This window comes from Petaurus breviceps, unplaced genomic scaffold (assembly GCF_028583685.1).
Source record: "Petaurus breviceps papuanus isolate PSGF00001 unplaced genomic scaffold, PetGlider_PUasm1.0 90775, whole genome shotgun sequence".
In the NCBI taxonomy this organism is placed as follows: Eukaryota; Metazoa; Chordata; class Mammalia; order Diprotodontia; family Petauridae; genus Petaurus; species Petaurus breviceps.
Genome location: NW_027187342.1, coordinates 7,520,735 through 7,532,072, shown reverse-complemented (window position 1 = coordinate 7,532,072; position 11,338 = coordinate 7,520,735). Strand labels below are relative to the sequence as shown.

The window sequence follows — 11,338 nt, the reverse complement described above, 5'->3', positions numbered from 1 at the left end:
GGTTTATTTCTCAAATGAGTGAGATTTGATGAATAAAATGAATAGTGGTAAATGTTAAGTGACTAGAGGGCCCAAAATCAGATACTCTGTCTTGACACACACTTCTCTGTTGGCCTGTGGATTACAGAACGACTCAATATATTTGAATGCAGACAACCCCTGATCGCAGTAGAAAAATCCAGTGGGATTAATTTTTGCTTTCTGTGGTAAGGATTTTTCCTTGTTTAAAATAAGAGCTCACATTTATAGTATGCTTTGTTTATAATTGCCCTGCCATATGGACAGTGCAGGTTGCTATTCCCATTTTATAGATGAAAAAACTGAGGCTACTCATAAGTACCAGAACGAGGTCTTTTTATTTTATATATAGTCTTTTTTTCCCCCTTACAACATACAGTTTCTTGTTGTTTAATCTAAGGCATGAGATTATTTTAAAGTTGAAAAAAACTGCACAATTGAATTTTCCACTAAAATAATCCACATGGATAAAATTCTTTACTCAGTCTTGTGAAGAAGGCAGCTGAAGTGTGGTGTCATGAAAAGAGCATTGTCTTTGCAGTTAGAAGACCTGGGTTGAAATTCACCTGTACCTGTGTATACCTGTGTGATCTTGAGCTAGTCTTAACCTCTCTGAAGGGGCCACAATTCTTCTAATGTATAAAATGATATCACTAGATGATATCTGAGGTCTCTTCTGGCTCTAAATCGATGGTATAATTGATGCTTTCATTTTGCAAGTGGGGAAACCGAGGCATACAAAAGTTAAGTTCCATGCTTAGAATTACAGGGGCAATAAATGTCAGTCATACTTGAATTGAGGTCTCCTGACTTCAGATTTAGTGTTCACAATATTATAGTGCTTCTCAGTAGGCAAAAATCTTTCGGTCATTAAATTTGCTATCATACTTACCCTTCACAGAATCTGAAGTAGAAGTATCATCTGTCCGCTAAAGAGTAGCTTCTTCTCTAGAGCCTGGTCAGTCATAACAATACTGTCTTTTAGGTGACCTTGTCTGAGCTGAAATTGGCCAAAGCCCATGAATTCAGTTCAAATAATTATGGAATCTACAATCCAACTGTAATTAACTTTGGATCACACCCAGTGTATACCAGACAAGAAGCAGAGTTCAAGGCCTTTTCATGTAACCTGTATGTGTCTCTGCTTACAAAGTCAATTAGTTATCAGAGGTTTCCTCAAGATGGGGTCCAGCAAGGCCCTGAGAGATACCCACCAAATGAAAGTATGTCTCTGGGGAAGCTTAATGCTTATGTCAATATTTTTTAATAGTTCTGTGTAAGGATGCACCACCAGCAGGGCCTGTTAACCCTTCCACTTCTTCTCATCCTGCATGATCTTGTGTGTCTGCTTTCCCTACAGAGAGGATATGCCAGTTTGGGAGGTTGCTTTAACAGATTCCTTCCTATACTGAGTGTAGTGCAGCCTTTGATGACATAACCTTCAGCAGAGATCCTAATTGGAGGAACTCATTGGTGGGGATGCAGGTGATAGAAATACTGGAACATGTGGCTGTGAAGACAAAGATAAAGATGGAAGGGATGGGGAGGGGTAGAGCTGAAAGGGCATAAGAATAAGACTAAGAGTGGCTGCTATGTAAGAAAAATCTTGGGTTCTTTAAACCATGTAATGCTTGCCATTATTAGGTAGGACTAGAATTACCAAGGTCACCCTCCAGACTAAGACCCCTATGCCTGCAAATCCAGTAGTGGTCATTAGGTGGCAGAGAGACCTTGGGTAACCTACTGCAAATGTTACCTAAGAGGATTTCTACTCGCAAGCATTCCCCCAATCTCCAAAAATTTAACTATTTACTTAGAATAACAAGCACCATTTTTGTTTACATATTAGCATTTAAAGAAAAATAAATGGGAGTAAAATGTAAAGAAATATAACAATTAGATGAAAGTAAATATGAATGCTCACCAATTTTTTTGGGTTACCAATTATTACTTATTTTAATCTAATTTTTGGTTTTTCACATTTGATTATCAGCACAGTCACTGAAAAGCAGCCATGTTCCAACCTGACCATAACTCTGTAAGCCTCTGCATTTTTGGTGTGAAAAGACTTCAGGTTTCTTCACAGATTTGTTGGCCTTATTGTGAAGATAAAATGAAATGATGTTTGTGAAAGTGCCTTGTAAACCTTAAAGCACTATACAAATGTTACCTATTTTTCTTTACTTTATCAGAGTTGCAGACACCATCATTTTCATCTCCTTTGTTGCATGCTCTATAGTTTTGTAGGGTTCCTGACTGCCCTTTAGGCTAATTCCTTCTTCACCAGTCCTCTCTAACAGGAATTGGCTTGCTTTTTCATTTTTCCTTTGTGATCAGAACAGAGAGACCCTACAGAAAACCAAGCTGACGAAGAAGTGTTTCTTGCCAAGTCATGAATTTCTTTTTCCACTAAGCAATGCTATTTGGGTGAAAAAGTTACTAGTTGGTTATAGTTTTGTTTTTTTTTTTGTATTGTCGCTTTACATTATTTTTTTTTACTTAGCTGCCAAACTGATTTTCCTAAAGCATAAATCTGACCATGTCATCTCCTTACTCAATAAAAATCCAGTGTCTCCCTGTTACCTTCTGTAAAAAATACAAAATCTGAGTAGAGTACTGGCCCTGGAGTCAGGAGGACCTGAGTTTGGATCCAGCCTCAGACACTTAACACACACAAACAAAAAATCTAGCCATGTGACCTTGGGCAAGTTACTTAAAACCCAATTGCCCTCCAAAAAAGCAAAAAAAAAAAAATACAAAATCCTCTGTTTGGCCTTTAAGCCTTCTCCAATCTGACCCCTTCCTAGCTTTCCAATCTACCCATACCTATACCCTTCCATACACTGTATGATCCAGTCTGATTTACTATTCCTCATACAACATTCCATTTTCTGACTGTACATTTCCACTGGTTGCCCTCCATGCCTGAAATCTTCTCTTTGCACATCTCTACCTCTTGAATTCCCTGACTTCCTTTAAAACTTAGCTGAAATACCACCTTTTAAAGGAGGCCTTCAGGGCAGCTAGAAGGCACAGTGAATAGATCACCAGACCTGGAGTCAGGAGGACCTGATTTCAAATCTGGCCTCAGACACTTAACGCAAAACTAGCCATGTGACCTTGGGCACCAATTGCCCTGCCCTTCCACCCTCCAAAATAAAAAAAAAGCAAAAAATAAAGGAGACCTTCCTATGTAGCTTTCCCCTCTCCTGAAACTTGTCCCTTTCTCTCTAAAATAGGAGTTTTTTATCTGGGGTTCAAGAAATTAAAAAAATATATATTTAATGACTATTTCAGCATAATTCACTTTCTTTTTAATCCTATACATTTTATTTTATTCATATAAAATCTTTATCCTGAGAAGGGCATATGGGCTTCCAAAGGGGTAACAGAGATGACCAAAGGAATCCATGAAAAAAAGATAGTTATAAATCCCTGCTTGAAGATTATCTTTCATTTGCTGTGTATATATCTTCTATGTTCAATTTTTTCATGTTGTGTTCACTAATAGAATATGAGCTCTTGGAGGGTAAGGGCCATATTCATACCTTTCCTTTTAATCCCCAGAGTTTAGCACAGTCCCTTGCTTAAAACAAGTACTTAGTAAATGATTGATGACCAGACTGTTCTCTTTTGCCCTTTTTAATCAATATTGGATTAATATGACATAGTTCCTTTGTATGAATACCAGAGGGTGTGTGTATGTGTGTGCATGTGTGTTCCTCTTTTTTGTTTTGTTTTGAATATATTTTTTATTCTGTGCCTTCTGCCAGTGGTTCCCTAACATTGTATTCAAACAAACAAACAAACAACAGAATGAAGCAGTCATAGACTTCAGCCCTGGGGTCATATCATGCTAAGATGATCTGCAGTGTCCCTTCTAGATATAAACTTTTATGACCTGATGATTTTAATTCAGGCTTGCAGATAGAATCTTTATACTTACCAGCCTGTAAACAGGTTGACCAGGCCACAGAATGTTCTTCCCAGACATCCCATGGGCATCCCCATTCTATACCAGTCATGGCTTGGAGGTTCTTGCTTAATGTATTCTCTATGGCTGTACATCTGAAAAACGAGGTAAAATGACAAGCTGGGTTTGCTATTTAGAAACAAATCCTTAGCACATCTGGTCAGGACATACTGCCTATTCCATAGAAAGTAACCATTTCTGAGTTTTATTTAGGCCATAAAAGTGCATGCTGGACACGCCTTTTTAAGAATCAAGGCCATCAAATGTCATCAGTTCAGAGTACATGCTGTAGTGGGAGCCAGAAAGGACATTAAAATGCTTAGTCTATGACACACTTCCTTATTTTTGTCATTTTGACATTTATGTGTTGTTTCTTTGGGGATTCTTTAAAGAAGGCTCCATTTCTGTAGGAAATTTTCCCAAGAACACCAGAAGAATCAACAGTTTATAATCAAGCAGCTGTCGGGTTTGCTTTTCAGCTTTGCTGGACCACCTGCAGGATGTTAACCTCTGGAAGGTTATTACGATCACAATTGTTGTTGTTTGTTGAAAAAGTTTCAGAGCTCAAGGAAAATATTCGTACTGAGTTACTTAACCTCGAATGTTTACTGTTCTCACTGAACTTGCGGATGCTGTCTTAATGACCATTGAGAACCAAGAGTAACCTGATGCCAACGATATTTTGCACTTGCTTAAGGGACATTTGTAAAAATAGGCTTGGCAATCAAAAGAGTTTCCCTTTTGGTAAATAGTGTATGTGCACCATGTGTGATGACTGGCGGTGAGCAGCTTTCTGAAAGAATTGTTTCTAAAGGGAAATATTAATTTCTAAAGTCTGAGGGTTTGAGGGTAAATGTCACTGCAATGCCTTGAAAGTATTGCACATTAAATCTATGGAATTTGTATCTGTAGAGATAAGCTTTCAAGTGATTTGGCCATTGGGACATGGTCTTCAATTCACCTCACCTCGATTCAATTCAGTTCATTCAGCACCCATGCTAGGCACTTGGGAAACAAAAACAAAACAAAAAACCTTTCTTGCCTCTTGCATTTGATTGAGGTGATACAGTACTTACACAGAAAAGTAAATGCAACTGTATGTGAATGATTTCAAGAGGGAGAGAACACTAAGAGCTGGGGAAGAAGGGGATAACGAAAAAAGCTTCCTAAGAAAGCGGTGGGGCCCAGGCTGAGCTCTGGAGAAAACTGCTAGAGGCAGCCAGCTAGACAGTGCAGTGGAGTGCCAGGTCTCGAGTGTAAGACTCATCTTCATGAGTTCGAATCTGGCTTCTGATGCTTAGTAGGTATCTTAACTTAACCCTGTTGGCCTCAATTTCCTCATCTGTAAAATGGATTGTAGGAGTAAATGGTGAAGCACTCCAATATCTTTGCCAAGAAAACCCCAAATGAGGTCATGGAGAGTTGGACACGACTGAAATGACTGAAGGACAAGAAAGCAAAGGTAAGGAGGGAGTGTATTCTATTTATGGATGACCATCTAGGCAAATAAATGACAGTGGGAGAAGGCATATCATGTGGAGGTGACAACTATCAGGCTGTGCAAAGGGAATGTGTTAAGGTGAGCAAGAGTAAATAAGCCTGGAAAGGTAGGTGGGAGTGGTTATGGAGGGCTCTAAACATCCTGCTAAGTGGTACTTTTCTCAGTTGCAAGGGCGCTTCTCTTCTTAGGGGTAAATGGATGCAGTTTTCTCCTCTATAGTCTGGGCAGCATCTTTGGGGTGTGTGGCAAGGGAGAGGGCTGTGGAAATCCATCTCAGAGTGCTGCTGAACACCTCTGCGTCAGCGTGCTGGGGACAGGAAACATGCCCCACCTTGCCTGACTGTGCACGTGGGGCGCTTCAGTGGTTGTAGTGCCTCAGACTGGATCATGTGTTTCTTATTGTATCTACAAGGGAGGGTAAGCTCTGGATTGTCCATCAAGCAAATGCCACCCGCTCAGAATCAACCTCAGGTATTTCAATGCGCAAGTTTGGGATAGTTTCCCTAAAGGAGGTAGAATCCCTTCAGGTAACCAGAGGGCATCTAACCTAAACACGCCATGGTTGCTTCCCTCGATCAGGGCGTGCTTTCAAGGGAGTAGTATAAACCCATGCTGATCAGGTACAGAATGTAAGTAGGGGATGGTAATGAATCATTGTACAAAATACCTAAAGTAGATACTAGCAGACTCCTCTCTCCCCACCCAGTCACCACTTTAGCTCAGGTGCTCATCTACTCCCACCCAACTATTCTAATAGCCTCCTAAGTGTACCCCTGCTTCCAAGCTCTCATTTTCCCAATCAATATCGCATACATCTGCAAAGGCCTCACCCAGCATCTGGTTTCATCTTTTTATGGAAAAATCCTATACTCATAGGACCCATCTACTTCATATACTATGACCACATCGTTTATTGTACAGAGAAAATGAGAGGGAAACAGTTAAAGGTATCTACACGGAATGATCTGCTTTGGGATATCTCCCCCAAACCTCTCCCTGGTTGCCACCACCTTAGTTCATGCCCTCATTCTCTCTTATACAGACTATTGCAATGGCCTCCCAATGGGGCTCCCCATTCTCCTACACATTGCTGCCAGAGTGATTTTCCTGAAGCACAGTTCCGAACATGCCATTCTCCTATTCAATACATCCCAGTGGATCTCTGTTGCCTCTAGAATCAAATATAAGCTCTTCTGTTTAACTTTTAAGACCCTTAATAGCCTGGCAAAAACATACCTTCCTGACCTCATATATTGCTTCCTTTCCTACAATCCATTACCCAGCCAAAGTGTCGATGTTGCTATTCCTTATACAAGACACTTCATCTGTTAGCTATCCCCAGTGGCTGTAATGGACTCCCACCTCACCTCTACCTTTTAGAATCCCCTATTTCTTTCAAAATTCTGCTCAAGCAATATCTTCTACCTGAAGATTTTCCTCATATTCTTAGATAATAGACTCCTCTGGTTCCCTCTTCCCCCATTTACCACATTCATTTTGCCTGTGCTCATTTATGAACATATTTTCCTTGATAGAATACAATCCCCTTGAGGCTAGGGCCTGTTTCATGTTATGTATCCCTGGCACCTACCACTTAGGGTAGTATATATAGTGGGCACTTAATAAATGCTTGGTAATTGACTGACTTCATTGCCTGGTATCTTTAAGGATGATGTGAGGCAATTTCCAAACCACCACATCCACAGATCATGGAAAGGAAATTAAAGTGTATGTCTGAGTCCCTAGATCATGGGAAATCAGAGAGACAGTAGAGAGAGAAAATAGTTCTCCCAACCTCACACACTAACAGGAATTTCAGTAGTTAACGGAAGATCTGGTGAGTGATTTCTCTTCTTCCTGCTCCAGTACCCATCTCTGCTCCAGGATCTGGGTTGCTTCCATATTCCAGTCTCCAGCCATTTTGGTCTCAATGTGCTGAGGCCACCAACTCCTCATCAATCTGGAAGATTGACCTTCAAAGTTGACTCCCAGTCCCCTGTGAAGCCAGATTCCAACAAGAGCTTCTTGTTGCAGCCACACTCTACCTAGTAAACTGGAAGTAAGAAACTCAAAAGCAGCAGTAGGAAGGAGGAGGGTGGCCAGTTTTGGATGCCAACATTCCTTTGCCTTTTTCCCTTCTTTCTATCATATGGCTTCCTGCCTAAAGTGAGTCCACTTGGGGCCTTACAGCTCCACAGAATCACCCATGTTCTACTTCCTGAGCTCAGAGGGAGATTACAGTGATTTAATGATGCTGTAAAAACCACCTCCTAGGGGTGGCTAGGTGGCACAGTGAATAGAACATTGGCCCTGGAGTCGGGAGGACCTGAATTCAAATCCAGCCTCAGACACAACACAAAAACTAGCCTTGTGACCTTGGGCAAGTCACTAAACCCCAATTGCCCTCCAAAAAGCAAAAAAAAAAACAACCCCAAAACACCTCCCAAAATAGTGAATATCATTTAATGATCACAGAGGATTGCAGTTGTGAGGGGCCTTAGTGAACATCTAGCTCAATCCCCCTTTTTACAAGGAAGAAACTGAGATCTGAAGAGGTAAATGATATTGACTACCTGTTTGAAGGTCACATAGTGAATAAATATCCTCCCTAATTCCAGATGGACAAAGCCTTCTGATGTCAGATCCAGTGTGAACACTTTCTGTGGCATCAGGGGGACTGATGGTGATCACTTTTGTGATTTTGGACAGATCCCTTACCCTAGGCCTCAGCTCCTTCATGGATAGCTTTTATGGTCTCTCCTAACTCTAGGTCTATTCTCTACACTGCTAGACATGATTGAAGATTCACTTCTTGGAAGCCTTTACTACTCATCTCATTTATCTTTAGTTAGACTTCTCTCTCTTCACACAGCTACTCACCTCCTCCCACCTCGAGTACTCAGCCTCCAAAGTGGATTCCTTGCTTCCAGCCTCTCTTTTCTAATCTGTGCTGCATACATCTACAAAGATAATATTTTTGATGTCTGCCCATGTCACTCACCTGCCCACAATCCTTCCCCAGCTCACCATCACCTATAGAATAAAATACAAACTGCTGAGTCTGGAATTTCAGGACCTCTACAATCTGACTCTCACCTGCATTTTCAGATTTAATTTATACTACTCCCTTTCACAATTACTATTGTTGTTCAGTCCTGTCTTACTTTGTGACCCTATTTTGTTTTTTTTGGCAAAGATACTGGAATGGTTTCCCTTTTCCTTCTCCAGCTCATTTTAGAGATGAGGAAACAGAGGCAGAGTTAAATGACTTACCCAGGGTCACGCTGCTGGCAAATGTCTGAGGTCAGATTTGAACTCACAAAGAGGAGTCTTCCTGACTGCAAGCCCAGTGGTCGATCCACTGTGCCACCTGACTGTCCCCTCACAAATTCTACATTTCAGCTAAATACAGATCTGTTCTCTGAACGCAACTCTCCTCTTTATTCTGGATGTTTGTACAAGTGGCTTCCTGTCTTTTCCCATCTCCAGGTATTTTTGAGGTTCAGTTCTGGTGCTGCCAGAACATTTAGTAAGCTTGCCCTGACTGGTTTTCCTGGTGTGTACAAATTTATGTATGTGCTGTATCCCTCAGTAGAAGGCAATGACCTCTTCCTTCTTAATCTTCTTCCTCTTTCTTCTTCATCCCTCTTTTTCCTTCCTGTTCTTCCTCCTCCTTTTTCTTCTTCTTCCTTCTTTTACTAGTGCCCAGCACAGTGGCTCAGCACATAGGATACATTTCTTAAGTGTTAGTTAAGTTGAATTGAATTGGCCCTTTCCTCTGAATCCCCTCAAGACTGAGGTGGCTAAATTTTCTCTTTTCATTTACAATCATTAACACGTTGCTTGGTAAATATCTTTAAGCCACTGTAACATCCCCTTAGGTGATAAACTACCCACTAGCAGGGTCTTTCTCTTGTTTTATTTTGAACATCCCTTTCTACTCATATCTTGCCTTACACAGCTCCTTTCACACAGTGAGTGATCATTAAAGATCACAGACTAGACACTCATAACATTTCAAAATCAGGACGAAGTTGTAGTGATCTGAGAATCTCAATTTACTCATGCTGAGCTTTGGTGGTAGCTCAGGCTAGGTCTTGGTTACATAAGGGACAATTCTCCAATTAGTAGGTTATTCAGGTCACTCCATGTTTTCCCTTTCTTACACATGCCTTCTTGGTTCATACTTCTCTTCTTAGATGATTGTTGGGGGGAAACAGAAGTCTAAGGACCTCAAGCCAGTTCATGCCACTGTGTGCCATGTGACAGGGCAGAGGTGGGAATTCGTATATTTGGGATGCATTCCCTTTATCATTCATTTACACAGACAATAGGCAGTTGGCCATCGTGCTGGCTTCATATAAATCAAATTGTGGATCTAGGCCCTTTCAGAACCCTCGAGTCTGATGGGGCCCAGAGCCTCTACGTTCTGAATTACTGTTTGTGTTAGAAATGACTATAAAGTGTGAAATATATAAATGAAATTAGCCGCTTTGTACCTTCCAGCCTTCTTGAGCCACACTCCAGCCTATCCTTGATGTACATGGATAAGTTGGACATCAGAGACCCCAGCAGTTCTCTTATAATGGTGGTACCTTTAGAATGAATCCCAAGCTCTTTCCTTTTCTCTGGGAGAGAATGATGGGAACCAGTTGTCAGTGACAGGTGAAGGGAAGGACCACCAGACCCCTAGATTGGCAGTGTGGAGTGAAATCATTAGAAAACTTCTGAATAAATGAATCCTCTAAGGGTAAGGGATTTGTTGTTTTCTGGACACAAGAAACATTTTTTTTAACCACTGTGGTCCAATGTGGAATGGCTTAAGGGTATCCAGGGTTCATGTTAGGGTCATCATAGCTAGAAAATAATACCAAGAGTGTAGAGAATCATAGATGAGGATTTAACATTAAGGATTGGAGACAATATTCAGAGGCAAAAGCCACAGGTCTAACTGGCTGTGAAGTACAATCAGAGCTTTAGATGTCAAAACTGGAAAGGAACTGCCTACATTGAATCAGATGCCCCATGGAGAACACTAAGTAGGAAAAACTTAAAACCCAGGTAATAGGGTATTAAATTTCACTCACTTCTTTCCACAGTGTTCAAAAGTCATTTTCAAACTGGAAAGGACTCCAAAATACACAGTCTTGGCTAAAGGCCAAATCCCATCTAATCCCAACAGTAGCTAGCTAAAATTAACTTTATTTTGATTAATCCAGCTAATGCTTCATTTCGATGAAAAGAGCACACAACTGGGAGTCTGGAGACCTGGTTTCTAGTCTGGGCCTTGTCACTGCTTAACTGTATGACAGAGAGAAAGTTAACACATATTTCTGGACCTCAGTTTCCTCATCTATAAAATGAGAGATGGTAGACCAGATTGTCTGTTGTAACTAACAAATTCTAGGATTCTATGTATAACTTTTTGATATTATTATCATCAAATTAGCACCAATAAGTTAAATAGATAGGCTCTATTTGTGTTTTGCAATATCTAACTTAGCAATGGCTAAATATTAATGCCAACCAATTTGATTTTTTTCCAGTAAGTAGATTTTGGACTTATGTTGAAGATATTTCCTCACAGTTTCAAGGACATTCCCTGCCAAACATCATAGTCCATCTCCTGAACACAACTGATATGTTGCTGCCTTTCAAACATAATGCTAAATAATCTTATTCTAAAAACATTTATTGAATGTTTACTGTATTCAAAGTACTATACTAGGTTCTGGGATGTAAAGACAAAAAACTAAGCAGTTTCTACCCTCAATGAGTTTACATTCTATAGGTGGTATGTGTGTGTGTGTGTGTGTGTGTGTGTGTGTGTGTGTGTGTGTGTGTGT

At 40.5% G+C, this 11,338-nt stretch overlaps 1 long non-coding RNA gene across 1 annotated transcript in view; it reads right to left on the bottom strand.

Annotated features, from left to right (window-relative positions):
• Positions 1 to 363: 363 nt before the first annotated feature.
• Positions 364 to 11,338, bottom strand: part of LOC138146839 (uncharacterized) — a 40,564-nt gene continuing 29,589 nt past the window's right edge. Inside the window, exons 3-4 of the long non-coding RNA XR_011164617.1 lie at positions 3,965 to 4,086; positions 364 to 1,528 (exon numbers count right to left, since the gene is read on the bottom strand). This is a non-coding gene — a long non-coding RNA (uncharacterized lncRNA). The remainder of the gene's footprint in view (positions 1,529 to 3,964; positions 4,087 to 11,338) is intronic.